The sequence below is a fragment of the Anomaloglossus baeobatrachus genome, chromosome 4 (genome assembly GCF_048569485.1).
Source record: "Anomaloglossus baeobatrachus isolate aAnoBae1 chromosome 4, aAnoBae1.hap1, whole genome shotgun sequence".
In the NCBI taxonomy this organism is placed as follows: domain Eukaryota; kingdom Metazoa; phylum Chordata; class Amphibia; order Anura; family Aromobatidae; genus Anomaloglossus; species Anomaloglossus baeobatrachus.
The window spans coordinates 17,879,326-17,885,325 of record NC_134356.1 but is presented as its reverse complement, the minus strand read 5'-3'; positions in this window follow the sequence as shown (position 1 = coordinate 17,885,325).

Genomic DNA, 6,000 nt, shown 5'->3' with positions numbered 1-6,000 from the left:
CCATATTCTTGTACTGATATTGGTTTTAGCAACCTATTTTTTTTACAAATAATGTAGTTTGGTATTCATTCAAGAAGAGCATCATGTACAAGCTCCAGTTTGATAGTATAAAGAGCTTCGCTTAATAAATGAAATGATTCCATAGAGTAAAGTGAGAAGAGATTCTATAGCTGTTCAGTATGGGGAACGCTGGAGGTTGGTGTTCAGTTCCCAGCAGGTGATTACTTGTCTCTGACCTGCTCAGGTGATCTCTGTGGATACAGCCGCTGTCATTAGATCTCTACTTTTTTCATTTACTCTAGTTTGAAAGGTCACAGGGCACTCAGTTTTATAATCAGGAGAGTGATCAGAAATGTTTGCAAAAAATATATATTTAAAAAGGACATACATTGTACTAACACACAACTGAAAAAGAAAAAAAAGGTACAGCAGACGGAAAAGGAGGTGTATAAACATAAGTAGCAACTTGTACAGACGAAAAAAAAACTACACAGATCTTCCGTTAAGGTGACTTGTGTTTTCCCACCTCGGTTTTTCTCCCTTTTTAATATTCATCTATTTTGTATTGGAAATTTACTGTTTCCTTATTATCCGAGTTCAGAGGCCACTTTATTAATAAAGTCATGTGCACATGGATTTCCACAGCAGAATTCCAAGGGAAAAAAAAAAGCATTTGTAATTTTTATCTGCAGAATTTCCACACATTTAGCTCTATGAAGGAAAATCTGGAAAAAGTGCAGAATTACTGCTATAGGAACAGTGCTGGAAATTCAAATTTGCACCAGAAGTGGATTTATGCATCGATAGCAGATGGACAGAGGACATTAGACGTCTATATAACTTTCCACTGTGCTCAGGACTGTAGTATGTTGTATTTATTTCACAGGCAAATAAATAGCGACAAGAAGAATCCCCCCAGTAATTATACACTGTGGGTCCGGAGCATTAGACGCTGATTTACTAGGAAGAATTGCAGGAGTTTTCTCTGCACAGTTTTTATAAACTTCCCCCTGGATTTCCATCACCTTTGTGTCTCTATGTCCTTCATTGTATATAAAGAGGTTGTCCACCACTAGTATAACCTCTTCTGATTCATGTTTCCACAATAATGAAGCCTATACTCACCTCCTACCGGCACCTTCCAATGGTGTCCAGGCTCATGGTTGCGGGATCACATAGGGATCTGATGTCGCTCGAGCTCGGAGTCGAATCAGCACCGGCTTCAGTCTCGCCGCCTTCAGGCACAATCAGCAGGAAGTGAGCGCAGCCGCAAATCTGACCTCCTGAACATTAACTAACTCATTTTGTTCTCAGGCGGCGAGAGAGAAGCCATCACTATTAGGACACAGGGCTAAAGTGACTTTCATAACCCCACATGAGCCCCATCACAATCTCGCACACAGCCGGTACCGGAAGGGAGTATTGGTTTTATTATTTTACCACAAGAAAAACGTGGAATCTGAATAGGTTGTCCTAGTAGTGAAAAACCCCTTTACTGTGGCCACATTTTAGCATCTGTACTACAACCTCAAGTGACTCCATAGATTTATATAATGTAGATTATAAGACCCTTAATCATTCTTCTAAGATAATTGTGTCTTTATTGTGCTGCGCCCCCGGCTATTTGTACTGCACCTTCACATACCCATAACGCAGCATGAAGGGGCTCGGAGAAGGCGGCAGTGAAGGTGTGTAAGTGTCTGATGGGGTCACACAGCTCATAAAAGGACAGCTGCCCGGCCTCATAATCCAGACAGACCCTGACTCCATCACTGGAGATCTGCTGAGGTAACCGGATCACTTTACTGTTATGTTTCACTGAACACTGATTATTATCCAGCAGCCCTTTATATAAACCCCAGGACTTGTTATTATTTCCAATAAGCGACTGATCTCCGCTCCGGTCTATACTGGGGTAACACATCCCCACACCCCACACCTCAGATCTCCCGATCTCCACATCCCAGTAATGTCGTCCTGAGGTAAATCCCCTCCTGCTCATCACCTGATGATAACTCAGGAATCTCTCTGCTGTTTCTGGACGATTCTGTGTTATTCCTGTGCAGGTCGCAGTTTTCAGGTCGTCTGATATAAGAAGATTATTATCAGCCGAATTTACATCCAGTAATATGTCTGCAGGATCCTGTCCATAGAAGGTCACATCATTTATATCTCTTACATCAGATACTGTGTGTGACATGTGTGTTATCAGCGCCATACTCCGGTCACTACCACCATGTCCCCCTGTGCCCTCCTCACGTGCACCATGTCCCCCTGTGCCCTCCTCATGTGCACCATGTCCCCCTGTGCCCTCCTCACGTCCACCATGTCCCCCTGTGCCCTCCTCACGTCCACCATGTCCCCCTGTGCCCTCCTCCCGTCCACCATGTCCCCCTGTGCCCTCCTCCTGTCCACCATGTCCCCCTGTGCCCTCCTCCAGTCCATCCTTCTCAGTTTTACACAAGTCACCAGTGTCTGGATCCTGTAAGACGGTCAGTGGATCAGTCATGTTACACAGCTCCTCAATGTGCCTCATCTTCCTGGACAGCTCGTCCTTCTTTATTTCCAGCTTCTGGATCACATCAGACAGTGACAGTGACACCTGCGCTTCCCGTCTGGAGATCTCACTCAGGAACCTCTTCTCCAGGTCGTCCACCCGTCTCTTCATGTCTATGAACAGGGCAGTGACTCGCTCGGCTTCTCCATCTGCTCTTTCTTGAGATTTTCGCCTAAGCTCCTCCAGACTCTGGACTTTGTTCTCAATTTTCCTTCTCTGTATCTCCGTTTTTTTCAGAACAATTCTCAATGTCTCCTTTTTCCAAAACGCCTCATCTAAAGACTCCAATTTATGTCCTTGATGTTCTCCAACCAAACTGCAGGACTCACAGATACAAGCAGCGTCCTCAGTGCAGTAATATTCCAGCACCTCTTTATGGACAGAACATTTCCTTTTCTCCAGAGAACTGGTGGGATCAGATAGGACGTGTTCTGGTCTTTTACTGTGAACCTTTAGATGTTTATCACACAGAGAAGCCTCACACAGCAGACAGGATTTATCAGCAGGTACAGGAGAGTCCACACAGTAAGTGCAGAGGATTGAGCCATCATCCTCATGATTAGACCAGAATTTCTCCAGTAGGTTACACAGAGTAAGGTTCCTCTTTAGTGCCGGCCGCTCCGGAAATGGTTCTTTACATGTAGGACAGGAATAAACTCCAGATCCATCCTCTATATCCAGGACGAGATCAATACAGACCCGGCAGAAGTTGTGTCCACATCTCAGGGTTACAGGATCTGTATACAGGGTCTGACAGATGGAACATTCCAGCTCTTTATCAAAACCTATAGACGCCATCGCTGACAGCAAAAGGAAGAAATTAAAGTAAAAGTTTGTAAGGATCAGAGAACAGCGGGTGCGGTCTTACAATAAAACAATGTTGAGCTCAAAATCTGTTTGCTATAAGGCCACGTATGAGCTTTTGATGAGTTATGGAGGCTGTGTATATATTGCTGCGTCAAAAACAAAAGCATCTTACAGTCCCAGCGAGTTGGACGGAATTAAGGCTTGTTTCACTCATCCGGCATTTCACCGGATTGCCGGATTCGGCACACTCCAGTACAGTGCAATACAGTACAATGGCATCGCGGCAACTTACGGTGACAAGCTGTCATGTGACCAGAGCTTGCTGCGATGCCATTGTACTGTATTACACTGTGCTGAAGTGTGTGGAAACCGGCAAATCGGCGAAATGCCGGATGTGTGAAACGAGCCTTATAGACCTGCAGCTCCACTGTGCTTTTTTCCCGCTTATGGTAAAGCTCACCTGCGGTGTGTTTCAAATCCTTAACATGTCAGTTTCTTCTGTGGGTGTGCTGAGTTTTATGTGCAGATTTTCTCCATAAATTTGCGTTAGATGCGGAAAACGCAGTCATTTTTACTGTTTTTCCTCAGCAAAACAAAAAAAAAAAAAAAACAAAGAAAAGAACACCCGCATGTAATTCGCGCCAAAAGTATATTAAGGTTTTGTCAATACCAAATACCAGGAAATATCAAAAGCATCGCAGACAAACCAGACAAATCACAGCATCAAAATGCAATAAAAAAAAAAAAAAAGTAAGAAGTCTGAAGTAAATAAAAGGTCCAGAAATGGTGCAACATCAAAAGCTCATCAGGGCAATGTAGCCTCCAGATAAAAAAAGACAAAAAGAAGGAGATCTGCTACGATAATCATTCTGGTGTCATTTTTTTTTCTGATTTTTTTTTTTTTTAATCTTCAAGGAATAACATTTTCTGTCTGTGAGTGTGTAACAGGTGCTGGGCCCTTGTGCCCCACTCTGGAGACATTAATCAACATATATATAGAGTTAGGCTATGTGCGCACGTTGCGCAATTACATGCAGATACGCTGCGCTTTGTAGCATGCGTCCTGCGTCCCCTGCATAATCTATGGATTATATATGTGTGTGTGTAAATAAGGGATGCACATCAAAAGAAGACAGTTAAAACGCCAAAGGTGTATAACAAAACCAATTAATGGTACAGATACATAGTTGGAATGAAAGAAAAAATAAAAAACACACAGCACGTAATACCTATTTAGAATGAGTAATAAATGTTTCAGGGTGTAAAAGGGAGAGAATAAGGAATAAAAAGCAAGAGGTGCATAATGTCATCAGTGTTATTGGTCAGGATAGAAAACCCATGTGAGGCGGAGAAATTGAAGTAAAGAAATGCTGTAACTTATAATGACACCGACTCATGAGCAAAATAAAGGTGCAAATTTACCAGCTCTATCAGGAGATAAGAAGGCGGTGGACAGACAGGCCCAACACGTATCACCGCACAGAGAAGTTTCATCAGGTGATGTCAGATTGTGGCAGAGCTGTGTTTGATATGTAGCAAAAGCTTCTAATAGGGAAAACCTGGAATGGAAACAAACCAGGATCTAGCAGCCAAAAGGCAGAATGGAGCCCTGCCCGCACCACATATTACCTGTGCAGAATCCCAAATAACAGGCAGGTGAGTGGGAGAGAACCCGGGAGGTAAAGTTCTAGAATATCAGAGAATATGTAATATATGAATATAGCGGAGGTGCATATAATCAGAAAGGAACAGCCATAAAACTGCATAGAAGGAGACGCGGATTAGGGCTCACTCACACTTGCGCTATTTTGACGCAAACGGAATCCGTCACTAATGTAGTACAGTTCATTTATTTACAGTGGAAGCGCGACATCGTGTGGACACAAGCGGGTACTGCATGACACACACATGCGCCATAGTAACATAGGAAACAAAAAAGCAATTGTGTGCCTGAGATTTCTGAGGTCTCATGGCTTTTGCTTGTAAGTCGTGTACAGGGAGGGCTCCCCAGTTTACAGCAAAACCTCGCACCAGGAAAGGGACTCAGTGGGGTAGATAAGTGATTGTTTTACTTTACCAAAACCAAAAAAACACATGCATAAACAGAAAGAATAGAACAATATATTTACAAGACCAGAAGCCTACACCCCTGTGCTGCGCCACTCGTAATGGCGATTTATACCACCTTATCACCAACCTTTGCCTAACCAACAAATTGTCTAAACAGTCGCCTAATACCTGGTAATGCCTCTGCGTCGCAGGATTTATGGTGTGTGTGTGTGTGTGTGAACACGACCTACCAGTGGCACATCACAAGAGCTTACAACTTATCTACCTAAACATAGACAAAACCCATTAACCCCCCTGAATACCCCTGTTTGCTGAAGCCTCACAGAAAAGGCAGATGGTAAAAGTGGTAAGGCAAACCACACAGCTCAGCAAGACAGTCCTGGAAATCTTGTAAAGCAGGGGTGGGAAACCTCCGGCCCGCGGTCCGTATGCGGCCAGCGAAGGCCTTTTCTACGGCCCCCGGAGACTCTGACGGCAGCCAAGTCTTGCCGGTTGCCGGCCTTTTAAATCCCCATGCGCACTACCAGGACGCGCATTCAGCGTTCACTACTGAACGCTGGTCAGTG